Source organism: Panthera leo, chromosome B1 (assembly GCF_018350215.1).
Source record: "Panthera leo isolate Ple1 chromosome B1, P.leo_Ple1_pat1.1, whole genome shotgun sequence".
Taxonomy (NCBI): domain Eukaryota; kingdom Metazoa; phylum Chordata; class Mammalia; order Carnivora; family Felidae; genus Panthera; species Panthera leo.
In genome coordinates this window covers 7,879,622-7,905,394 of record NC_056682.1, presented here as the reverse complement: position 1 = coordinate 7,905,394, position 25,773 = coordinate 7,879,622, and the positions used below count along the sequence as shown (strand labels likewise).

Sequence of the window (25,773 nt, the reverse complement as noted above, 5' to 3'; positions counted from 1 at the left end):
AAAAATAATCCTACAGGTAAAAAGTGAGTTGTTTTGGGGGCGCCTGGGTGGCTCAGAAGATTAAGTGTCTGACTTCGGCTCAGGTCATGATCTCACAGTTCGTGGGTTCGAGCCCTACGTCGGGCTCTGTGCTGACAGCTGGGAGCCTGGAGCCTGCTTAGGATTCTGTCTCCCTCTCTCTCTGCCCCTCCCCCCCTCTCAAAAGTAAGTAAACATTAAAAAGATTTTTTTTTAAATGAGTAGTGTTAGGTGCCTGGGTGATTCAGTCGGATAAGTGTTCGACTACTGCTCAGGTCATGATCTCTCGGTTTATGAGTTCGAGCCCCATGTTAGGCTCTGTGCTGACAGGCTGGAGCCTGCTCAGATTCTGTCTCCCTCTCTCTCTGCCCCTCCCCTGCGCTCTCTCTCTCTCTCTCTCTCAAAAATAAATAAACATTTTAAAAAAATTTTTTAAAGAATTGTTTTTAACTCAGCTATTCTGTGGACTTTATCAAATGTTTGAAACTTCAATTCATTTGCATCTGTAATAGTTGAGTTACTCATAATCATATGGTGAGTACTATCTTAATGCAAATGTTAATTCTGAAAATTTTCAAACTCAAATAATTTCCTATTATTGAACGATTCCAACTACTCATTCTGTAGAACATACAGCAGCCTGTAGCACAAATCTTTTCCCATGGATTAAACACATGTTGCTGCTTGCATTGTATAAACTACCCGTCGTAACACCTGAATCACGTAGGCACTCAGTAAAAGATAGCTACTCGCATTGGCCCTGCTAAAAGTCAATTTTCATCGAAACATCGATTTTGAAAGTAAAGACTACTTGCTTTCAGTTGTCGTGGTTACACTTTTTCCCCGAGCTTCGGTGTAATAATCACATTTAACTAGAACAGAGCCTTGAGTTACATATTGTTTAAAAATTAATGCCACGGGTTATATGAAGAAACAAACAGTGAGTGTACGAGACAGAAAGATGTTAGACCTACATTTCCGAGTGGAATGTAAGTGACTTCAGAGATCACCTGTAAATATAAACATATCAAGTTCATTGTTTAATGTATTTGCTATTACCAGAAGTAAAAGAATGACACAAGGTTTGGGGAGGAGGGGAAGAGTAAGCAATAGAAAACTCGGCCAGAAACACGCCCTCAGGGGCAAAGCCCTGGGTCTAAGAGCTACATGTGAATAGCCCTGCCACCTGCAGATAAGACATCCTGCCCTCCGCTGCCTGGGAAGGCATCGCTTCAAGGTTGCAATGTGACAGCATCGGAGGTGGTTAGAAGCCCTCTGGTCCCATTTATGCACTGGAGGCTCAATATTCAAATCCGAGGTCACTGCCAACCCTACAAAACAAATGTTGGCTGTAGCTGAAAAACTGGCTTGTGGCAAAAAACCTAAGAATACAGGAAAGGCTGATTCCCCCACACTGTCCTTCTGCATCACTTCACGTGGCTCTAGCTCTCTCTACCTTTAGAAACTCTCTCTGAACGAGGCTTATTAGTGTCACTTTATGGCACATCTATTTACAAGCCTATTGTGTGCCGAGCATTGTGCTCACCCACTTCATCTCATTTCCTAGAGCAAAACAATTCCAGTCCCATAGCTCCTGGCTTACCGCCCCGCGGAGGAGAGTGACTTTAAACAACAAATAAATGATTGGAAATTCGTGTAAGTGCCGTGAAGGCAAAGAAGAGGTTGAGGAGAGAGATTGTAAAAGAGGCTGGCTGTTTAGGAAGGCCTGTAGGGAATTCTTCCAAGCTGCCTTAACTACAAGAAAGGGACCGTGAACCAGAGTGGTTTCACAGTAAGGACATCTCTCCTCGGACCCATCTAACTCCTTCGAACCCACAAAGAGTTAGAGCTTCATGCTGGGGGATTCGGTGCCCAACCGTGTCCTCAGGAGCTTGGTTCTTCTTTCTGCTCTGCTGCCCAAAGTGTCTGTTTCCTTCTAAACCCGGGTCTTCTTGGGATCATGTCTCAGACAACATAGAAATCTATCTTTCTCTCATTTAGCGATGGTTGCAACTTGAGGATTAGTTGCATTTCCTTCACATGAGAGGGAAAGAAAAATAAGCTTAGAGACTAACTTCTTCCCTTCAGGCTGAGCCACCTTGGTAGAAAGACCGCTAGTTTTCCAGCAACATCCATCATGCTCAGGTTTCGGCAGGGCACTGGGCCACCGGGAATAAAGATTACATTTCTCATGTCCCCTTGTGACTGTGTGTGGCCTTGTGACTAGGGTTTAGCAATGGCAGGTAAATGGGGGTAATTTGTGTAATTTCTGAGATCTACTCTTCCAGGGAGGGAGTACGCCTTTCCTGGTCCCGTCTTCCTTCCTGTGTCTTCAGTGTGAATATGATGGCTGAGCATCTCCAGGCACGTGTTGAAGATGACCAGGCAGGGTGCATCCTGAGTGCTTGACACCCGTGGCAGTAGCGGCCGTGACTGTCCCCCCACCCCCTCACTGTTTAGCTTGCTCAAACCACCTCTGAGCATGTTTTGTGCTACCTGCGTGCAGCGCCCAGGGAATGCACTGTCCCTAAGTCACTGGCCAGAGAGAGCAACGCCATGTGCCGATGGGCTCATTCAGTCAGTGCTCTTCCCCGGACTAAGGATGTGGTCGAGAGTTCCCGAGCGCAGGGGTCGCATGAGGTGGGGACAGGATGAAATCAAAGAGTGGTTAGGAAGGAGGAAGCGGGGAAGATTGCTGACCAACTGACCAACAGTGACCACTACCGATTAGTGACCCAGGCCAAGAGAGAAGGGCTGGATCACGCGGCGTGAAAGTAGGTGTGGGGTCTCCGAACAAGAATCGGCTTGGATGTGGATGTGTTCACAGAACTGAAAGAAAGTCAGTATGATACATGAACGGGAGAAATGACGTAAGACAAGGCAGGACCCTATTGCAAAGCTGTATCCATGTTTGCCCAGGACTGTCCTGGCTTAACCTGTCGTACTAGAAAAATTGAAATAGTATTTCCTTTCACCTTCCAAAATGTCCTGGTTTGGGTAATAAATCCCAAGAGTATGCTGTAGATACAGCCCATGTGAAAGAACTTGGACTGTATTCTAAATACAGTGGGATGTGGTCTTTATCCTTGTTCTGTCTTAGTAGAGACATCAGGCTTTCACAGCTGTCCCAAACTTCATCTTCTGGCTCCTCCCCAGGTCAAGCTAGAAAATTTTTCCCGAATTGGCTCCCAAGGTCATCTAGCCTCAGAGAACAGATAAAAGCCCCTCCCTGCCTCTTCTGAGCCACGTGACATTTCCTACAAGATTGCTTCTCTCAGCCTAGATTTCTTTTTTTTTTAATAAATTTTTAAAGTTTATTTATTTATTTTTGAAAGAGAGAGAGAGAGAGCGTGAACAGGGGAGGGGCAGAGAGAAAGGGAGAGAGAGAATCCCAAGAAGGCACCACACTCGGCACAGAGCCCCATTTGGACCCCCGTCTCACGACCCTGGGATCGTGACCTGAGCCGAAACCAAGAGCCAGATGCCCAACCGACTGAGCCACCCATGCGCCCCATCTTAGCCTAGATTTCTAATCCAGCAATACGACTATTATATAAGGAATCTGTGTTGTTGGAAAACCTATTTCTAGGTTTGAAATATTTTTGCTTATCAGAATGGAACTACCATACAGTCTAGCAATTCCAGCTCTAGGTATGTATCCCAAGAAAACAAAAACACCAGAATGTGCACTCCTATGTTTATTGCAGCATTATTTACAGTAGCCAAGATCTGGAAGCAACCTAAGTGCATTCAGTAAATGAAGGCATAAAGAAGGTGTGGTATGTATATACAATGGAATATTACTCCACCATAAAAAAGAGTGAGATCTTGCCATTTGTGACAACGAGGATGGACTGGAGGGTAGTATGCTAAGTTACACGAGTCAGACCAAAAAAGATAAATACTGTAAGATTTCATTTATATGTGGAATCTAAAAAACATAATGAGGGGCGCCTGGGTGTCTCAGTCAGTTAAGCGTCTGACTTCCGCTCAGGTCACGATCTTGTGGTTTGTGAGTTCGAGCCCCACATCAGGCTCTGTGCTGACAGCTCGGAGCCTGGACCCTGCTTTAGATTCTGTGTGTCCTTCTCTCTCTGCCCCTCCCTCAGTTGCGCTCTCTCTCTCTCTCTCTCTCTCAAAAATAAACATTAAAAAATTAAAAATAAATAACATAATGATAAGCAAAAAAAACAGAAAACAGATTCATAGATACAGGAAACTGTTGATTATCAGAGTGGGGAGGGGTTGGGGGCGTGCAAAAGAGGTGAAAGGGATTGAGAAGCATAAACTTGATTTTCTGAAATGAGTAAGTCAGGGGGATGTAATGGATAGCACAGGGAATATAGTCAATAATGTTTTAATAACGTGTGGCGACAGATGGTAACTAGATTTGTCATGGAGATCATTTCATAACATAGAAAAACATCTAATCACTGTGACGTACACCTGAAACTAGTAGGATCTTGAATGTCAACTATACTTTAACTTAAAAATAATGATAAATAAGTATTCCTGCCTCTGGCACTTCCTACCTTGAGACAGATCTTGTAGCCATCCAGTCTGCTGAAAATTCTTCTGTCTACTTTTTGACCTTGGACAGGTTATTATACATTCCCTGAGTCTCTTTTCTGTATCTGTTTCTACATTTACTTGTAAAATGGAGCTGTTACCCGATAGGGGCTGTATGAGTCCTATAGGGCTGCCATGACAAAACTGGATTTTCTTATGGCAACTGGGTCTCTCAACCAACTGGGTGGCTCAAACAACACACGTTTATTTTCTCACAGTGCTGACGTCTTTACGCCCAAGATCAATGTGTAGTCAAGGTTAGTTTCTGGGAAGGCCTCTCTTCCTGGCATGTAGATAGCTGCCTTTTTTTTTTTTTTTTTTAATTTCTTTTTTGAGAGTGAGAGAGCACAAGCAGGGGAGGGGCAGACAGACAGGGAGAGAGAGAATCTCAAGCAGGCTCCATGCCCAATGTGGAGCCCAACACAGGGCTTGGTCTTGCAAACCGTGAGATTATGACCTGAGCTGAAATCAAGAGTCAGGCACTCAACCAACGGAGTCATACAGGTGCCCCGAAGGCTGCCTTTTTGCTGTGTCCTCCCACGGCCTTTCCCTGTGTGCCGAGAGAGCGAGAGAGATCATGTCTCTTCCCCTCCTTGTAAGGACACTGTTCTTACCAGATTAAGGCCTCCCCCTTGTGACCTCTATTAATCTTTATTACCTCCTCACAGGCCATATCTCTCCAAATACAGTCTATTGGGGGTTAGGGCTTTGACATATGAATTTTGAGAGAGACATAATTCAGTTCATAACAGGGTTATTATGAGTAACAAATGAGATACTCCATGAAATGAGATACTTGGAATAAGCTTTATATTCTATATTTTGATATATTTTAGGATATAGAGAACTATAGAGATCTCTATGTATCCTAAATTTAAATTATAGTGCTCAATAAATGTTATCGACTACCATTATGGTTATTATTTGGGTTTTTTCCCCCCTAGGACTAAACTTTTTCATTTCATCCCTGCCCATCTCCTCAACTCAATCTTTGTGTCAAGGTTGTGTCCAAGCTCTTAGCCATTAGGATAATCATGTACCAAACAGACTTTGATGAGTCATTCTTCATCCAAATCAATGATTTGGACATGTAAAATTTGGCATTGCAGGTTATGCAGTCTGGGGGAGAACAAAAACTTAGAATACGAATACGAGGTAGTTGCTTTATTGCGACCAAGGTAGAGTACAGCAATATATACAAAATTAACTGGGAAGGAAATTTTGTGTCTTTGACACAAGTCATACTGAGTTTTACTTGAAATAATAATCCAATACAAGCAGCAATAACACTCAGGATTATTGGCATGATCTGTAGATTCAGAAAAGGAAAAGCCCTAACTTTGTATCTGTGACTTTGGAAGAGCTGACACAATTATGATATATGCAATTTTGCTATTTTATTATAAACTCTATTCATCTTATTCATCATCTCCGGGTTTTAAATAGTAACTTCTCGCAAAGTAGTTAAATACTATTTTAATTCCCATTAAATGTATTGCAGATTCATTCCAAATGCTAGAGCAGATAATCTTGTGCCTCCAATGTAAAGTATAAGAGCCAAGATATTCTAGAGCTATGGTTCCCAAATGTTGCTTCATGAATTGGCTATATAAAAGAATCATCCAAGATATGTGTTTAAATATAGTTCTCTGGGCCCCACTGAATCAAATCTCTGAGGATGATATCCCGCAGACCTCTCCCTCAAACCAGACCTGTTGGAGGGTCCTAGCTTTGTTAACAGCTAAAGCTCATGACCCAACGTGAGGAGTTAGGTGATACCCTACCTAGCATATTGAGTTGTAACTCCTGATTTTCTTGCGTTTTCTAAGTGTTTCATGGAAAATAATTTGAATCCTATCCATAATTGTTGTTTATACTCTTTTTTTAAATATTTATTTTTGAGAGAGAGAGAGAGAGAGAGAGAGAGAGACAGAGCACGAGTGGGGGAGGGGCAGAGAGAGGGGGAGTCACAGAATCTGAAGCAGACTCCAGGCTCCGAGCAGTCGGCACAGAGCCCGACGTGGGGCTCAAACACATGAACCAAGAGACCATCGCCTAAGCCAAAGACGGACACTTAACCGACTGAGCCACCCAGGCACCCCAATAGTTATACTCTTTAATGAAAGCCAACCCAGTGCCAGAAACACTAAAATTGCTAGAGTTTATACCTACAGCTGGACACACGCACTAAACTTCTCTACAAATTAGGTAGGCACTTACTCAGCGTTGCGGCTCACTGAAAAATAGCCATGATCAAAGCATGTTCAGCAACGTAAAACTATCGAATCTCCACATGGAATATTTATTTGGGATCCAAAGTACTCTGGAATGAGTAAGAGGTAGTGGGGATAGATGCTTATTCTCTAATTTGTTGCACGCTATTATCGGGCTTCTAAGAGAGTTTTTGGCTGCTTCAAATGTTTACCATTTTATGAGTCATTTTCCTGCTCACTTTCATAATGCATTTTCAGATGTGAACTAACCACTACTATTTTCAGTAGAGCTATATTTAGTATAGATCTCAAAATGAGAAATACCTCTTAGTGCCTGTCATAGTTGCCTAAGTAAAATCAAAATATTTAATGATATCAAATGATGGAAGGCAACTTTTTAGATAATGTGGTATAAGAATAGCTAAATTGTCATTTTTATTTGTAGCCTACATTCAGCCTACGTAATGCCTTTGTTCAGTCAATGTGTTATGAGAATTAAATAAGATAATGTGCCTTTAAATTATTTGGAAACTATTATATATGTGTACATAGTTATAACATATAATATATTAATATATAAAATATATAATATCTATATATTCAAATGCAATACATATCTATCTATCTAAATGTAAGCTAACAGAATTATTATTCCTTAAACGTAATTGTATATTATTAGAGTGGTCAAAACAAAACATAATAATTTTTCAGTTAAACCAACCATATTAAGAGTAGGAGTCTGTTTTGTAGGCCATGAAACACTAGTTGCATTGTGTGTTTTTAATATCTGACTATTATGCCGGGGAGATTTTGTCTCTATAGAAGACTTGCTTTAATGTGTTATTGCTACCTAAAACAATAATGTTTGGTAACAAAGATAGCAGGCAAATTCCCCATTACAATCGAAAGGACTCACATAGAGCCTTCTACCAGAAACTATAGTAGATGGCGTCCCAAAAGCTGCTTTGGAAGATACTAGAATGAGTGACGCCAGTCAGTTTGCATCTGCAAATTCATATGCACAGAGAACTCTAAGAGCAAAGAAAACAGAAATCTCTAATAACAGAGATATGCCAAGCTTTCCTACTAAGGGTGGTGCCCCAACGTCCCATGAAAAATACCTCACTGTTCCTGATTTGACTAGGAGTAAATTATTTGAAGACCAGTGGAATTACAAAAGAAGCATTTCACTAAACTATCAGTCATATTTAGAGCTGACACCCTATAAATCTCTTGAGCAGAGACGCTCTCCAGTGAGCTTGAATGATCAATTATACTTTTATTGAGTGAAAGTAACTTTTTAATATATGACTTTGCCAAAAGGCAATTTATCAGCTGGTCCATTACTGAAGATAGGAATGAAGATTCTCAAATAATCATTATTCATAAGGAACATTCTATCACAAGCATCTGCAATTCTTTGGTTCTTTTTTTTTTTATTAGTTTAGTGGTCAGTATTTATTATGCAGTGAAAAATTGAATACGTTGATGATGGAATCGATACAGCTTAATCTTGAATGAAGATTTTGTAGTGTTAATTATGGTGGTTATCTGTCATTGATGTCTACCTAAATTTTTGTCAATGCTCTCTCCAAATGGTGATAGTTGTCCACATTGTGCATTCTGCCTCCCCAGTGCAAAACCTAAGAAACTACATTTCCCGGCACTCCTTGTTGCCAGAGTACTGACATGTGACTTAGATTTCATTAATCAGATATGTTTTAATGAAGCTCTGATTTGATTGGCTACATAAGAAAACAGGGAACTGACATCCATACTTTCAGGCATGAGTGTCCCTGAGTTTGAGGGTGAGTGAAGCCACTTCTGGAATCACAGCATAGACAGCGTAATTTGGGTCGTCACTGATGGCCGCAGTACCTTCTAGATCACAGTAGAAACAGCATAGGTCTGAGGTTAGGTAAGGTAGCTGCCCCCTTGACAGTTCTTCCTGTGCTATTTAATTTTTACCTTCTTTTATTCTATTCACTCACAAATGCTTACCTCATATAATTCCTATTTAAAGACGTCATTTTGTGGCATCGGGTTTATCAATACCAGTCTTTTTTGCTGGAATGTCAAGCCGTTATTGACTTCTGAGCCTATCCTGGTATATTATAATGAACATGAACCATGTTTTCTTACTTTTTGGTAATTCAGTTTACAGTATTTAAGCTCAGCTTAGTTTCAAAGTGCCAGATGGCAACTAATTGCCAATAATTTATTAAGCAAATACCATGTAATACACAGAACTAGATTATGGAAATCATAAACAGAACTAGAATGTGGAGATCATAATCTGGGGCCATGTTTTTAAATGTATACTGATTACATATTTCTATGGGGATAACTTTCTAAAATGATGCCCAAATATCTTGCAAGATGCTCAGCACTGGAGTTTTTTCTCAGTACCTTTTTGTTTGTTTTACACAGTTATATCCAAGCTTCAGGAGGCAGTGTTGAATTCCGGTACCCTGAATTTTCTGGTCCTGCACATCCAAAATTTTGCTTTGCTATCGCTTTGGTGTTACTTTTGGATGCCTTCTTTTCTTTCCTGACCCAGTTAATCACCAAGTTCTCTCAGTTCTACCCCTACAAGCCTATGGCGTTCATGGACTTTTCTCAATTTTTCCTTCCACTGCCCTCGCCACGGCCAACCCCATCTCCACCGGACTGCCCTCTGATTCCCCGCCTGCCCTGACTCTATACACACCGGCTGAAATTACCCTCCCTTGCTTTTATTAAAGCCCTTCGATCGCTTTTGTGAGCGTCGGTCATGGGAAACCGCACTAAGACGGACTCGGGAGGTTTCGGCAGGGGGAGCTCTCAGCCCCCATCGCCCTAAGTCCACTGCAGACCCAACCGGAAGAGATGAACTTCACCTCCCACAGACGTGACCTTGCACGCGGAGGCGACTCCACTCCCTCAGAGGGATCCCCGCAGGACCACAGCTCCGCCGACGAGAAGCCACGGCACCTCGATCCCCCCGTAGTTTCCTGCCACGGACTTGGCGAGGCACCTAACAGCCTTCCCGGTGTACCCCCTTTCTCCCTAAAAAGGCGCGCCTCTCCTTCGTTCCCGCGACTTGCTAGGGTTTGGCTGCAGCGGGTCTGTCCGGGAATGCGATTCTCTTTTATTCCCGAATAAACCCATCTTCTGCTGGTGAGATAAGGGGCGGTTTTACTTTTCAGGTTAGCACTTTTCATCCAGTTCAGAATAAGCTCCGACGCCCTAAGATGTGGCACTTGGGGCTCCTCGAGCAGGAGTCTGGGAGCAGAGGGGTGTAGGAGGGAGCTCCAGGGCAAGTGTCTGTCGGGAGGACTGACAGCTGCAGGTGGTGAGCAGGCCGCGGGGTCGCGGGGAGATCCCCACGGGCAATCGATGGCACGTGGCCGCGCCCACTGTCCGCGGCGCGGAACCAGTGGCCCTCCCACCAACTTGGTGCCAACTCGTGCCGGACTTCCCCTCGGGCTGCAGGCACAGGTCCCAGAAGCCACAATATTCGTTGCCACAGGACCCCGTCCCTTCCCGCCTGTGCCTGGAAGACTCCACGTGGCCGGCTCTCTCCCTGTCCGGGTCTCCGCATCTATCACGCTCTCCAGCAGCTGTCCCCTCCCTTCCCTAATTATGTCTCACCCGTTATCACCGTTATTTATTTTTTGGTCGCATTTATGTCCCACATTGCACTCATCACAGTGTGTGTCTTTTAAATTGTTATTATTCCGCTTCTCCCCAGGAGTATAAGTTCCGTGACAAAAGGGACACCTGTTTTGCTCACACCTGTCTTGCTAATATGTCACATAGTGCTGGCACATAGCAGGCACTTAATACGTTTTTATTGAATGAATGAGTATAAGTCTTCAGCGCGTTTTTGCACTAGGGAAGCTTCCTGATCGCCTAGCGCAGACTGATCAAACTGGCTGGCCGTGTCTCAGTCAGAGGCTAAAAGCTGCGGTAACAATTTTAAAACGTCAGTGACTTAAAACTGCAAAGGATTGTTTCCTGCTTGCCCTGTTGGTCCCTGCCGGGGAGATGGGAGGTCCGTTTTGTATCGTCTTCGTTCAAGTTCGCAGGCTACAAGAGGCTTATTTCTTTGCTTCTGTATTCGCCTAGGCAAGAAAGAGGGAACGTGCTGAATGATGCACAGGCACCACAGGCTTTTTGCTAGAAGGGACACACATGTGCTCACATATCACTGATCACTGATCAAAGCAAGTCACACGTTCGTGTTCAGCCCAAAGACGATGGCAAAGGTCAGCTTTGGTCTTACAGGGTAAGAAGACAATGTCAAAAGAAAATGTCTACTCAATCTGCTTGCAGCAATAAACTCAAGTTTTGCCCTTTGTGATGAAATTCTATTTTTATCTCTGGGAGGTCACATTACGTATGACACCTCTGGGTACATTACAGAAAATTATTAATGAGATGCCATCATGTGGCAAAAGTGAGCCTGCTTGACATAACCCATCACTGATGCTAAAATCTATGGAAAAAAATAAGGAACTTGAGAAAACCCATTGATATCTGAGAATCACCCCAACAGGAAAAAAGAAAACCTGCTTTGTGAAATACATTTGCAGGGGCGCCTGGGTGGTTCAGTCGGTTAAACATCTGACTCTTGGTTTCAGTTCAAGTCATGATCTCGCAGTTTCGTGAGTTCAAACCCCACGTCAGGCTCTGTGCTGGCAGCACGGAGCCTGCTTGGGATTCTCTCTCTCCCTCTTTCTCTGCCCTTCCCCCACATGCACTGTCTCTGTCCCTCTCAAAAATAAGTAAACTGAAATACATTTTCCAAATTACTCCAAGAATGCCTAATTTTGTCTCAAAGCTGGATTGTAACAAACAATGATTTTTAGCATTTGGATTGCCAGAAAATGTAGTTTCTGGCATTATTTCTTTTATGCCTCAATTGAGTTTAAGGAGTTTGTGGCAAGATTCTTTTCCAAGTTATCATCCATCGACTCTGTGTGTGTGTGTGTGTGTGTGTGTGTGTGTGTGTGTTTGCATGTGTACTGACAGGGATATGACATGCATTTCAGGGATGCTGTAGTGATGATTAACACTAGTAATACATCAAAGCAACTTTAAAGTAATTATTAAAATTACAAGAATTATTACAGTACTGTCTTACTAGAAATGCACAATATTGTTGCCATTAATTATAACAATAAGTAAATTAACGATGGAGCTATCCCTATTAATAAGTTGTTCAAGGGCAAGACAGAAACATGAAAGAAACAGATTAAAAACAGAGTTTGATATGTAGGTGTGCAGTTACCGGAAAGCGTACTTGGCTGAAGGAAATTTAAATGATAATTACAAGGTCACCTCACACAATTATCCAAGGCCTATAACATAAATCTGATTATCACACTTCGCCAGACATTTATTGATGAAACATATCAACACTCCACCAAAACTAAATGCATCTTGGCCCAGCGAGACATTAACTGATAAAGTCAGCATCATGAGATAAAGCTGAAGAAGTAAAAAGCCTCAAGACTTTATATATAAGACAGTTTCTAAAATGGAGTGTTGCGACGTAATTAATTAATGCTCAGTACAATTAAACTATTGAGTAAAGTTGCTCCCTGTTTGGCAGAGGGACTTGATTATGGTAATTCTTTGCTGTCAATCTATGAGGATGTATTTTTAGATCTACATGCAGATGTGAAAGAGAAAAATGGGTCAGCAACTGACGATGGTCTTTATGACTCATAACCAGTCAATAAATATCTTTTTTTTTTTTTTGGTTTTACTAATCATAGCAGTTTTAAGAATTCAAAGGCAGGGGCGCCTGGGTGGCGCAGTCGGTTAAGCGTCCGACTTCAGCCAGGTCACCATCTCGCGGTCCGTGAGTTCGAGCCCCGCGTCAGGCTCTGGGCTGATAGCCTGGAGCCTGTTTCCGATTCTGTGTCTCCCTCTCTCTCTGACCCTCCCCCCTTCATGCTCTGTCTCTCTCTGTCCCAAAAATAAATAAAAAACGTTGAAAAAAAAAAAAAAAAGAATTCAAAGGCTACTCTTTATCTTCTCGACTTTCTTTAAATAACGCTCATTTTTATGTTTATCCTTAGGAAACTATAAATCAAAATTGGGGCATCATTTCCATTGAGTAGTTTGAGCCTATTGAGTGTGTTTTGTTGTAAGAGAGAGGAACGTAGGTTCCATGAGGGCAAAGACCATCTTATTCAGCACTGTATTCTCAGTGATTATTGGGGGAAAAAATGCCTCAGTATTTTTAACTAACTTTGTCAGAGGACTTAGGCATAAATATTTTAATAAGTATTATTGGCTTATTGAGACACATAAGGCTTTTGCTTCATAGTTTCACTCTGTTTGGAGAACGCCCTGAAAAAGTAAAAAGAAAATATTGGGCATAATTTCTCTGCTATCCTGCCAATCCTTTAAGAACTCCTAAATGTTCTTAACATTTAACATTGAATCTTTGGAAGGGAATACTTCTCCTGATGCCTTTTTTCCTAGGTGCAGGGACTCAAGGGATCTCTCTCTCCAAAGCTTTATTGACTTCCCCTCTTTACCATCCCTGCACTGAGTGACAAACCCGATTGTCAGGTGTGGGGAGAAGAATCCGGACATGCTCGTCTCCATTCGATGTTCTTCTACCTCTTAGGAACCAGCCTTCTACCAGAAGGAGGCAGTCTCTGCTATTCCCCCGGGAGCAAGCTCTTCCCTGCCTCGGGAGCAGTCTGCTTCGGTCCAGAACTGCCACCAACTAGGTGGATACATTTTCCGAGTTCTGATTGATAGTAGAGACAAGACTCAAATGGATAGTATTCTGCAACCTAAGCTTTACTGGTAATAAAGGTGATATTTTGACCTCGTCTTTGCTATCATTTGTCGTCTTCCTGTGGGAGGGATAAAGGTGTTAATTATCGAACCCCCTCAGGACTTTATCATTGGTTACATTCGCCAGAATCACGGAGAAGTAAGTGAAAAGGAATAAAACCTAACATGGAGTCATCAGAGTCTGGGCTTGGGGTTTGGACTTGAAAATGTTTTCATTTCTTCTAAAATCTAAAGAAAATAGAGACAATCCACCTTGTCTTTATACCAACGCAGTCGTAAAATCTAATTTTTGGTATTTTAAAATATTTTTTTATTTCATAGAAGGGGGTCCCAGAAGGCAAAGTGCCCAGGGCACACAAAAGGCATAATCCAGCCCAGCTTGACGGACCAGAGAAGATTTTATTAAGCTGGGCAGATGTCTCCAGTGGTGCCGTCAGCTTTTCCTGCCCTGACCGAAGTCAAGCTGGCTGTGGAGAGGTTACCCCGATTGGCACATGCAGCGTATGGCCTCTCTATTCTGTCCACGGATTGGTGCCCGCCCCTAATAGGGGCAGACTTGCGAGCGTGCCAGGCTCTAAGCCAACAGCCCTCGCACAGCGTCTTTCTGAAGCAACGGCACAGGGCCATCGGCAAAGGTGCCATCTCAGGGTAGAGGTTGCTACAGCTCGCCCTGGAGGTACATTTGCAGGTACATTTGTGGAGCGTGGGGCCTCGGGGGGTTTCTAAGGGGCCAAGAGCTGGAATGAGGGTTCATGATAGAGAAATACATCTCACTGTGTACCGCCCTTTGATTTTATTATTTTTTCTCTTTTAAATGCTCATTTATTGTGAGAGAGAGAGAGAGAGAGAGAACTTGAGAGCATGTGCACAACTGGGGAAGGGGCAGAGACAGAGAGAAAGAATCTCAAGCAGGCTCCACACTATCAGTACTGAACCCCACGTGGGGCTGTATCTCACCAACCATGAGATCATGACCTGAGCCAAAATCAAGTCAGACACTTAATCGACTGAGCCACCCAGGTGCCCCTGCGTATAGACCTCTTAGATCTTAGAAGGCAGAATGTATCTATTGCATTTTGAATGCAGGGTAGCTGACTGCTTTGCTCCCACAAAACACTAGTAAGCTTCTAGAATTAAAATTGGGATGCCCCTGATTCTTTTTGTTTCTTTTTCAGGTTTTTATTTAAATTCCATTAGTTAACATACAATGTAATATTAGTTTCAGGTGAATTTAGTGATTCAACACGTCCATACATCACCTGGTGCTCATCACAAGTGCCTCCTTAGTCCCCATCACCTATTTCACCCATCCCCCTTCCCCCCCTCCCCTCCCCTCTGGTAACCATCAGTTTGTTCTTTCTAGGTAAGAGTTTGTATCTCAGTTTCCTTTCTGTTCCCCCCATGTTCGTTTATTTTAGTTCTTAAATTCCACATATGAGTGAAATCATATGGTATTTGTCTTTCTCTGACTGACTTATTTTGCTTTGCATCGTACTCTCTAGTTCCATCTATGTGGAGTGACAAAATTTCATTCTTTTTGATGGCTAAGTAATATTCCTCTGTGTGTGTGTGTGTGTGTGTGTGTGTGTGTGTGTGTGTGTGTACATACATACATACATACATAAATACATACCATACCTCCTTTATCCATTCATCAGTCAGTGGACACTTGGCTTGTTTCCATAATTTGGCAACTGTTGATAATGCTGCCATAAATATCGGGGTGCATGTATCCCTTCAAATTAGTATTTTTGTACATTTGGGTAAATACCTAGTAGTGCCATTGCTGGATTCTTGGCTAGTTCATTTTTAACTTTTTGGGGACCCTCCACCCTGTTTTCCAGAGTGGCTGCCCCAGTCTGTATTCTCACCAACAGTGTAAGAGGGCTCCCCTTTTTCCAGGGATGCCCCAAATTCTCCACTTCGGTGCAAGCTGGACTGTGAAACAGTAACCTTGAATTCATGTGGCTTGTCCACAGGATCAAGTGTAAAAATATTCAAAGAATCAATGGATAAACTTCAAAATAATGTGGTAGAAATCAAAGTGGGGGAAAGAGTATCGGGAGAAATTTATATACACCTCCCTAAGCCTCTCCGGGAACAGGCATTAAAAATCCCAAAAGCAGCTTTCGGTTTGGGGATTTATTGATTTTCCAGTCAGAACAAAATGTAGAGAACTTGATTACTACTTTCTTTGAGATACAAGGTTCTTAAACTGTGGCAATCCTGCAAGAAAAGACAGTGACAGCAGCCTTTGAGGCGAAAGACTGAAAATACCTGCTTACGATGGATGGAGCGTGGAGGCCCTATTAGCATAGAGAGCTCACACACAGCACTTTAAGGGCCAGAGATGTGACACTGTGAAGGGAAACGCACATTACAGTGTTCTACAAGATGGGAAGAAAAGCACCCCAAATAAGACGCGATGACTGGAGCTATCTCCACTGCAAATTTCAAATCTTACAGAAAAACTTCAGTGTCACAGGTACCCCTCTCTGAGAGAGGAGATAGTATCATGGGTGGGCTTTTCCCTGCAGATACAGTAAGTTCCTAGGTTCATGGCACCCAAATTGAGCTGCTACTGAGACACCTCTTTAAGTTCACAGCTGTGGGTGCTGTACAATTGGTATTTTTTGATAGTCAATCTGGTGAAGATAAAACCCAGATTTTTTTTTTTTCATCTACTCTCCTACGCTCAAATATGATTTTCTGCCATGGCTTTTTGGCAATACTGATACTGGATTCTAGAAACGTAATTTTTCCCAGGATAATTGCCAGGAGCAGGGAATTGGTTTGTTTTCTGCATTTGTTGGGCATGGGGCTAGAACTGTTGATAATCTTATCCACGCCCTATCTCTTTGAACTTGTTGATCCGTGAAGAATATCAGAGACTTGGCATTGAGCTAATGGGACTTTTGATGCTCTGAAAGTATTCCAAGGGAGGACCCGGGTCAGGGCTGTCGCACGAGTTCCAGCTGTACCCCATTCCCGACAACTGTTCCGACTGGGCTGAGCAGAATGAGAAATTAGTAAAATCATGTTCAGATCTTAATTTATCTTGAGATCTTTCTTTCTCTTCTTTCTTTCTCTTTCTTTCTTTCCTTCTCTTTCTTTCCTTCCTTCCTTCCTTCCTTCCTTTCTTCCTTCCTTCTTTCCTTCCTTCCTTCCTTCCTTCCTTCCTTTTTTACTTTGAACTGGAAAGTCACAAGAGCTAATGATTTTAATTTTGGACTCCAACTCCTTTACATGGACATGCTAATGGGTCCAGTCCCTTTTTAAAACCTGTAAAGTCCAACAACGTATTGAAAAATGCGCCGAACAAATGTGCATCTTAACAAATTATTATGAAGTGGTAACCCAGATTCAAGAAACAGGACATTGCCCTTCCCATGTACGTTTTTTTGTCAAGCCCCCTGCCCCAAAGCTAACTACTAACCTGGTAAACGCCGCCTGGCCGTTCTTCATTACACGCTCACGACCTAAGTGTGTATCCCTAAAAACAATGGTCAATTTTGCCTGTTTGTGAACTTCCCATAAACGAAATTATACAGCGCGTTTTTGGGGGTAGAGGGAATCACTACCTCGACGTGATGTTCGTGGGAGTAATACAGGCACAGACTGCAGTTTATTTTCATAATGTACTAAAGGCCCGGTTCACTGATGATTTGACTGAGCGGAAGCCAGATGGTGTCCATCGGGTGGCTGTAGCTGTTCAGCCTCAGTGTGCCCATCGCAGACGCCAAAATGGATGTGGTCTCTCCACTCAGTGGGTCAATTCAATCCCACTCTTGTTGTTCCGGCCAACCCTCCCCTGGATGAGCCTCATTAGCTCCTTTATGGATTCTTGGGCCATGGCCAATGGCCTAGCCATGTGTTCTGCCACTTACAGGCCGGCATCCTGGCAAATTTGACGCTCCTCTTTGAGGCCGCAGATGATGGAAGCAAATCATGCTGGTAAATGAACCGTCTGGGTCACGGATGTAGATGCCTGTCATACAGGCTCATTCCGGTGAGCCCCACTCAGGCTGCCCGTCTCCAAACACTGCTGCCCGGATCCATCATCGCACCCAACGCGGCAACACGTGGACCATAACACAGTGGGTGAGAGTGAAATACTCTTGTCTTTCTGCAGAGGCTGACCCTCCATCGGACTTGTGACTCCTGTCCGAAGTTCACTCATTTGTCCCCCAGGTGGGGAGGCTGCACGGCCTGGGGCGTGCCCCACCCCCTCCCGCCAGACTGACCACATTAGGGCTTTGACCCCCTCCTGGAGCCATCAGGGGTGCTCCACCACTGGTCACATTTTTTTTTTTTCTGTCGATGTTATTTTCTGTTTGTCTGGTCCAATAGGCTAACCACCGTGGCTCTTGAAGCTCCTCTGAGCCACGTGTTGGGCTTTCTGGGCCATTTTCAGTCAGTCTCTCAATGGTGTGCTTTTTTATCACAAAAGCTACGCCACAGTAGATGCGCAGTCGAAGTATTTGATGAAGCTTCCATGCCCCCCCCCCCCCACCATCTACCCACATCTGATCCTGTTGGAACAGCTTCCTCAGAAATAAACTAATAAAGGGGCACCTGGGTGGCTTTGGTCTTGATATCGGCTCAGGTGGTGAGTTCGAGCCCCATGTCGGGCTCCATGGGGACAGCACAGAGCTGTCCCTCTCTGCCACTCCCCGCTCCTTCTCTCTTTCTCTCCCTCTGTCTCTCAAAAGAAATAAATAAACATCTAAAAAATAAATAAATAAACTAAAAAAATTCTGACTTTACCTGTCACACTTCTTCCTGATCCACACACGAGGGTGAGGCAGACTGGTCACACGGCATGTGGCTGTCTCCAGAAAAGGGCCATCCTCTCCCAGCTGCTTCCTGGCTAATAATCAGAATGAAAGGAGTTGGTGGTTACACAGACACATTTCCCCCTGATCATTCCTAGGCATAACGCACCTTCCCCTCCACTAACGATCAGCCTGGTGAGTACTCTGAGAGGAGAAGACAGGATTCAGTAGGCAGAGAGGGAAAGATTAGGGCTTGAGGTCCCTGGGTGGGGAAAAACACCTATTTTGAAACAATGCTGGGAGTGTCTGATCATAGCAGGTCCCCTCCGGCATAAGGTTCCTCTTAAGACTGTAACAGACCCCACCTACTCCCCCCTCAGGTTCCCCTCTGGAATTTGACAAAAGACCTAAGTACGGCCATAGACCACCCCTCATACAATGGAAACGAGCCTATCAGAATGGGCAACCCAGCACCCAGAGCTATCAAGCCAATAAGGGTAGGACGTGAGCAGGAACAAGGGGGAAGGGAAGCGGGAGGCCCGACCAGAACCGTATAGAACAGGGACCCTTGCCTGTAGCCCTCGGGCATGCACCGCATTCACTTTCGAATGCCCCCTCTCTGTAAAGAGAGCGTTCCCACTATTCTTCCTTTCTGATCTTATACTCTAATAAACTTCCGCCTGCTGCTCATTTTGTGCCCACCTCTTCATCCTTTGAAGCAGCGAGACAACGAATCCTGGCTATGGCGGTAAAAAATCCTGCCACAGTACTTCCTTCTGGTGGCAGCCCACCCGGAGTGGGCCCATGGATATTCAAACTTAATTCCAGTTGAGCCACCCGGGTGCATTTCATTTTGTGGAGTGACAGGACCCTAGATCACGAGGACGGGGATGACTGGTTGTGGACAGTGCTTGCCACGTCCCCACTACAAGGCCCACGTAGGCTGCACTTTGAGATGGAACAGGTTACTCTGTGCTTTACAAAAACTCCCTCATCCCTATTGCATCTGATGCTTCTGGACAGAAGGTCTGAGGGTAAGCAGAGGATAATTGAAAAAAAAAAAAGGTGTGAAGTTTCGGCCATTAGAATGGAGTCAGACCATCGTAAGGCAGGGGAGGGGGAACACCTTACACCCTGGGAAGTGCAGGAAGAGAGGGAAGTTGGTAATCTTTGCCCCAGAGCCTTCCTCACGAATAAAAATGGCCTGTTTCAACTTTCCCAAACTGCCGAAGGCACTTTCAGCTTCATGGATGGCTGGTCTGGTGCCTCCAGCCGCGTGTTTCTAAGCACAGTGTGATCACCATCCCCTTAACCGTAAGTCTGCTGGAAACAGTAGGGGACGGCTTCGACTCCTGTACCTCCCTGTCAATACCTCTGATGTCTTTTGTATTCCCACGCCCCGTGGCCATCACTCAGTTTCCCATGGGGTGGGTGATTGCTAGCGGTTGTGGTACGGACAAACTGGACAGGTTTCATTGATCATTCTCAGACAGTCTCCTCAAAAGTAAGGACCAGACTCAATTATCAAACTAAACTGGGAACCCTAAGACTTAGCAGCCATTGGGAGGCCATGTTCAAGGCGCTGGCTACCTGAGTTCCCCTCCCCTCAAGTAGTGTAGGGATCACTTGGGGGCTGCCCAACAATTAGAAACAATGATTTCTTTCCAAGGGCACCATGGGAATCCTCGGGGTGGTACAATTAGTGTAGAAGCCACGCATTCACCTGGCTCCCTCCTCAAGTCAGAATGGGTCACACTTAAGGAATGAATTGGAAAACACCACCAGTAGATCACATAGCCCTCAAATTGTAAGCAGAATGGGTTAGGGGTCCCCAGAGAAAGCAAGATGAGATGTAGCTTTCTTCATTTAGGAAAAGTCATTTCAGGCCCTGGCCATCTTGTGATCTAAGTCTGACTGGCACTACATGCCCACGCCATGTTTCTCACAGAACTTCCTGGGACTTGCATGGAAATTGTGGAGGAATAGATTTCAGTAGTTAATGAGTTTAAGGGAACGAAAGAACATAAGAACAAACAGCCACTATCAGGCCAGGAGATAACCTAATCATACCAGGGGCAATAAATCAGTGGTAAAACTCCGACTGCTGTTTTAAAAGCAAAGATTGACCTTACACACATTCTTGAGTTTTCTTTGAGGGATTTAAATCCCTTTGAGCACTCAAACACCAGACCAGTTGGAGCCAGAGAACTGATATTGACCCTTGCTGACCCTCACGACTCCCATCAGCTAAGACCTGGACTCTGTCACCATAGGTGATTTTTGCCCCAATTCCATGCTGAAGTCCCCATTATGTAAGCCCCTTCATGAATATGCATGCACTGTTAGCTTAAAATTTCCCCAGTTTCATTGTTTAAGGAAACACTGCTTTGGGAAATATTCCCAGTGTTCTCCTTTACTTATTACAAGTAAAACCCTTCTTTTTCCAACTCTTGGCTTGGTTGTGTCTTTTGCTTTGACAGCTACCAAGAGGCAAACCCAGTTTCGGGTAACAAGATGACTGCAGAGATCTCTCCAAAATGGGGCTACCCTTGATTACCTGGAGATGCTCCCACAAAAATGAGAGACTCCTTATTTATGCATAGTCTGAAGGTAATTTTCCCTACAACTGCTTTGAAAAAAGATGGTTCAAAATTTGTCTCTAACTTTAGCTAAAGCGATCAACAAAACTACCTCCGCACAAGAAGTCAGGCATTCACGGCTTACAGGAGTTTTTCAGCTGCTTGGGTCCGGGACTCTAGAGGGAATGGTTGACATCGGTACTGCAATATTTTCCGCATCCCGCTGCTTGGGGTCTTGTAAATAGTAGCCTTATTCACATGTTGTGTGAGAGAAATTGGATGGATTTGGTCCCAGCCTTTGTCAAGGTTTCCGTTGAGTCTTCAGGTCAGTCATAGTGGCCGAAAGAGTGACGTACTCTTGGGAGAACCAGCCAGAAGCCAAGATGGTATAGAAATGAAGGGTGAAGATGTTGGCATACAATTTTCCATGGGTCTCTTGAGTCTGTGTTCTTCTTCCAAGCGGAGGTACTTGCTGCTTTTTCTCTAGACTCTCCTTTAAAGGACGTTTGTATAGTAAATAGCCTTGGGAAATAGAGATCAATGTCTTTTTTTGGAGCAGAGGGCAAGTTTGTGCATAGCATGATATAATGATAATAGTCTCTCTTCAGGGCGAAGTTTAGTCCGGCTTACTGCCCATCACAAAAGATTTGGACTGCTAAAGCCTGGAGTTCCTCAGCTGTGACACAACTCCACTACACGTGCAGCACATACCTGGGCCCCTCTGTGTTGTCCCTGAGGGCCTTGGAGGCAAGAGGAATTGATGCAAATACTCTATTCTTGTCCCCTGACCTGAAATACAGTCTTTGACCCAGGAGGCTCATGTGGTGATGTCAGCAGCCAAGAAACTATGGCGGGCTTACTTATTACATGGCAAGTCGAATAATATCTCAGATCCTTCATAGTTCTGGATGAGGAGGATTTTTTGTTTTTTTCAATTAGCCTGCTTGGGAGTCATCGGGCTTCTGGAATTTGTGGATGGATATCTTTTATTAGTTTTGGGATATTCTCAGCTGTTATCTTTCCAAATTTCGCTTCTGATCATTCTCTCTTTCCTAACACCTTGATTAAATATATGTTAGATTTTCTAATTCCATTCCTCTTGTGTTTTGTTTTGCCCCTTTCATCCTGGATGGTTTGTACTGACTTGTCTTCAGATGTGCTAACTTTCTCTTGGTTATATCTAATCTGCTGGAACACCACCTAGTGAGTTTTTAATTTCAGGTACTGTGTTTTTTAGTTCCAAGACATCTATTTTTTTATATTTTCTTTTTAAATCTGTGATGTCCTTTTTAAAGATCCCAGTTTCTTGCTGAGATGTTGAAGTTTGACTTCTATCTCTATCAGCTTAATATAATACCTGACACATACTACGTTTCTGGAAATTTCACTCTTCGAATACCTATGGGTCTGTTGTTTGTGCTGGCTTCCATTCATATTAATACATCTTTTCGTGCTCCCTTATTTTTGAGTGAGTGCTAGATACTCATTTTGAGTGAGTGCTAGATGAAGGAAAATCTTATCTTGGCTTCACGGACCTCAGGGTTAGGCATGTTCACGTTTGTTTATCTTTGCGAAATACCTACAGAGCCCCCTACTGCCTTTGGAGACATTACCGTCTAAGGCCAGGTGGGGGAGCTCGCCAAAGCACACTACGTGGAAAGGTCACCAGGCCAAGCTGAGGCAATTTCCAACGAAAACGAAGCCAAAATGTCAGGAAAAGCTGAGGCCTGAGAATGGTCAAGACAAGGAGGGAATAGAAAACGCTGAATTAATGCTGAGGTTGGTGGTCCAATGAACGCTTCTCTTGACTTTTTGATGATTTCACATTCTGGGCATCTGACAAAGAAAAGAACAAAACAAGTTGCATAATTTTGAGAAAATCTATTGTTAAAAACTGGATAGCTAATCGGTTCCAAGTCCAGACTGAGTCAGCTAATGTTTCACGCGTGAGAGCAAGGACCTCATCTGCCCTGTTCAGCACTGTGTTCCAGTGCCCAACAGAGGCCGGTGCCCAGTGCACGCCCAGGCGGCAGGGGTTGAACAAAAGAGGCTTTTCTTGCCTTGCAAAACCGAGGAGGCGGCTGTGGATACTTAGCAGTGGGAAATTGGAATTCAGTTCTTGACGGAGGGCAAGCTTGTTTATTATCTTAGAAAAGGCAGTGAAATCAGAGGCTCACTAGGTAAGACGTCGCCTTTCAAAGGAAATCAAAATCCTCATACACCTTGACTGGTCTGGGACGGATCTAGTGTCCTGTGTTACAGGTAAGAGGACAGGCTCGGGGGTCAAGGAACTTGCCCGAACGTGGCGGCTTGCGACTAGAACCGCCGGGCCTTCCCAGACCTCGCCCTGGCACTTTGCACCCACCGCCTTGCCCGGTTTATCCCCAGACGTACATAACGCCAGCTGTTAGACACTCATCACATGACATGGCTTTCAGTTGGCCAGACAGCTTCCACTGTTTTCAAACCCCCACTTGGTCAACTTTAGTTAGTTCGTGGGGCAGGTCCAGGGTCCTAGTAACATATAACAAAATACGTTTTGCCTTTACTATTCTTACTATCATTGCCATCACGTCACATCTTCCGGTAAGATTTTACATTTCTGGTACCTTCATTTCTTCACGCAGGAACCATGGATTCCAATAGGAGATCAGCTTTATTTCTAAGACTCAAAGTACCTGCTCTCTTCCCTGTGTATCCAAAACTTTTTTTTTCTCCAACTTCCTCAGTGTAATATTAATTGTCTTGAGACGTGTTATTTTGTAACTTGAATGTCTACGTTACGCCTTGAAAACTCAAACCAAAAAATAAAATCCCACAGAAAGCCAGAAATGTCATCAGTATGTCAAAACTTCGTCACGAGCCTGGGAAAATATATAAATTATTGCGAAATATTTGTGATGAACAAATTTTTTCGGAAGTTATAGCTATCCTTCATACCTTGAAACAAAAATGTATCCTTTATTTTGTATCTAACATTGGTTATGAATACCGGTTGTAGAAAAGGGCACACTGTCTAACACTGGGGGGAATCTGTTAGATTTATTTTGTATAAGGAGACGTCTATTGTTGATAGACAGGATAGTACTACTGGAAGTTGGACATTCAGTTTAAAAAGCACACAGCAAAATTTTAGTGCCTATTAACAGCGGCCACTTCGTCTCCGCTCATCATCTCACGGTTCGTGAGTTCAAGCCCCACATTGGGCTCATTGCTGTCAGCGCAGAGCCCGCTTTCCATCTTCTGTCTCCCTCTCTCTCTGCCCCTCCCCCGCTCATGCTCCTTCCCTCTCTCTCTCTCTCTCTCTCTCACTTTCTCTCTCAAAAACAAAGAGGTAAATAAATGACTAAAAGAAATCATAATAATGTAGTTAATATTTGCTGAGCTCTTCTCATGCAGCATTTAAACCACACATCAAATGAGAGAGATGCTTTTATAATGGGGCTCATAACCGCAGGCAAAAAACAGATTTGAAAAGAGAGCAGATAAGGCAGTACCTATGCGGTCAAAGAAGCTGTAATCTTAGGATCCTAACGGCGTCATCCACAGACTCCAATTTTATTAGCCAAATTGGCCACAGCCCAGAGAAATCGATACACTTTACCTCTTTGAAGAAATGATACTTATTAATTCCCAAAAGCGTATATATAGAAATGCTTGAGGCAACACTGGTACCTCATCGTACTTCTAATGTATCCCATGCTTTGGCTCTTCAAAACGAGGCCACGGTGAAAGGCTTCTTTTTAAGTGGTCTTGAAACAGATGGTTTGTCCAAACGAGACGGGTAGAACAAAATCTTAGTACCAAAGATGTGGGTGAGGCCCATGAGCTTTAACTCGGTGAAATACGCAAGTATTTAGCCAAAGACTATTTATAACCCAAACATGGCACAAATGTGTGCTGTTAATCACAAGATGGGATAGATGCGGGGGGGGGGGGGGGGGGGATAGTGAGCCAATGGGACGACATGAACGTTTCAGCTCTAACCTGTGAACAGTGACGCGAGAAGAACCGTAGCAAAAACAAAACAAAACAAAACACTGTTGGAATCCCAACACTTCACTCCAAGAGGTGTAATCTCGTGCCAATTACTTAGGCTCTTCAAGTTTCTGTGTCTTCATTTGTTGCACAAAAGGAATAATGATACCGACGCCTCATCATTCTTTGTGATGCCTCCAGAACATAGAAGTGTATCAGGACTTTTTCTGTAAAAGCGAGGGAAACCTCAATTCAAATTGGTTTAATTAACAACAACCAATTTATTTCATATTACCGTCATATTCAGCGGCTTCCGGTGCAGCTGGATCCAGGTACGTGTTCAAACGAAGGTGCCAGGATACCACCTCTCCAAATCTGGAGAATGCTCTCCTTTGAACTGGTTTATTTCCTAGATAGGCCACTTCCTTCCCAACAAGGTGCTATCCCCTAACATCTTTAGGTTTAGATCTTACTCTCTTGACTTACCCTGCAGAGTTTAGCTATCTCTCCCCAAGCCCCTGCAGAAGTCCCAGAAATACCCTTCACTGGCTTAGTTCAGTCAAGTGTTCTTTTCTGGAACCAGGATATTAAGTGCATGGACGGATCCTCTAAAGAATGCTGGGTTTACAAAAAACAACAAACGAACAACACACAGCAAAGAAAACTTCATTGGACTACATGAAATATCTAGAACAGTACACAGTAGGCATCAATAAGGGTACGGTACTTTAACGATAGACTCTACTTTTTAAGCCCTCACTATGTAGAGCTACCAGCTTCCGGCCAAGTTTTGCAGGGCCACGGACACACATGCACGACTAGAATCTGTTTGACCTA

The 25,773-nt window shown here is 43.7% G+C and overlaps 1 long non-coding RNA gene across 1 annotated transcript; it reads right to left on the bottom strand.

Annotated features, from left to right (window-relative positions):
- Window positions 1-1,104: 1,104 nt before the first annotated feature.
- LOC122216834 lies at window positions 1,105-22,686 on the bottom strand. Its single transcript, XR_006201143.1, has 3 exons — window positions 21,104-22,686; window positions 18,372-18,474; window positions 1,105-1,349 (listed from the first exon to the last, which is right to left on the bottom strand). It is a non-coding gene; the product is annotated as an uncharacterized LOC122216834 (long non-coding RNA).
- Between the last annotated feature and the right edge of the window lie 3,087 nt (window positions 22,687-25,773).